General features: G+C 57.1%; 1 non-coding gene across 1 annotated transcript; it reads left to right on the top strand.

Annotated features, from left to right (window-relative positions):
* The first annotated feature begins 401 nt into the window (after window positions 1-401).
* TRNAG-CCC lies at window positions 402-472 on the top strand. Its single transcript has one exon. It is a non-coding gene; the product is annotated as a tRNA-Gly (tRNA).
* Window positions 473-1,097: the final 625 nt, after the last annotated feature.

Genomic DNA, 1,097 nt, shown 5'->3' on the forward strand with positions numbered 1-1,097 from the left:
TCTCGGGCTCCCTAAGGTAAGAGGTTGAGGTGACAGTTGAAGGTTTAGGTCTATCTAGGGTGGGAGACAAGCGATCTGGATAAATGTCTGATGTTTTTCTGCGGGGTTGGGGGGGTTGTTTTACGGTTGGAAAGAGCCTGGTTTTATCAGAGTTGTGGTGTGAGCAGACAAAACTGGTACTTTGATATTTTCAGTTGAATGTCCCCGCTTCGTGCTGTTGCCAGATTGCCAGTCTCCTTGGCAAGCCTTTCCTTGGAGTGCCTGGCGGTGTGTCAGACTCTGTCTTCAAAAGACAGCGCTGTAAGCCTATTTTGGAACTTGTAGTTTCGCGGCCGCGGGGCTCTAGGTCAGGGTTCCGGAGATTCTTCCCTGAGATGTGTCAGATCGCCCAGCCAGGCGGAGCATTGGTGGTTCAATGGTAGAATTCTCGCCTCCCACGCGGGAGACCCGGGTTCGATTCCCGGCCAATGCACAACCGACGCCGGTGTCTTTTTTCCCCTCCTCGACTTACCACGCCTCCTTGTTTTGTCTGGTGCACAGTCAACTCCCAATAGTCTGTGGTTCTGGCCACCAGGAGTAGGAAAATGAGAACTAGAATCCTCAGGGCACCTCAGAGCAGAAGATACAAGGGATCAACCCGAACTGGGGCTTTGTAAGAGCCCTGCGGCGGTGGCCTGTTTGGGGGGGCGGGGGCGCGGTATATGGAGTAGCATTTGCATGGCAGCGCGGCAACCCGTCTCGCCCGCCAGTTCGTACCTTTTAACCTGCGAGGGTTTCTGGTGGGCCTGGCTCTGAGGCCGCCGTCTCTTTGAGTAACACTGTTTGTTCGGGTTTCTGGAGCCATCAGGTCAGATTCGCGCTCTGCCTCTCGGGCTAACGGTTGGGCCACGTCTCACCCGGGAGCGAACGTCAGGAGAGGAAGGTCCCCGGAAAGAGAGCGGCTGCGGGACCCACAGACACCCGAGTGTGGAAGGAGGTGGACCCAAGGAAGAGGAAGGTGTGCAGGGAAGAACCCGCGTGGACAGGAAGGGAGCTTGGAAGAGGGGGCCTGGCGCAGAGGTGACGAGAGCCGTCTGGAGTCGGCACGGGACCCGGTC

The sequence above is a fragment of the Sus scrofa genome, unplaced genomic scaffold (assembly GCF_000003025.6).
Source record: "Sus scrofa isolate TJ Tabasco breed Duroc unplaced genomic scaffold, Sscrofa11.1 Contig46, whole genome shotgun sequence".
Classification (NCBI taxonomy): domain Eukaryota; kingdom Metazoa; phylum Chordata; class Mammalia; order Artiodactyla; family Suidae; genus Sus; species Sus scrofa.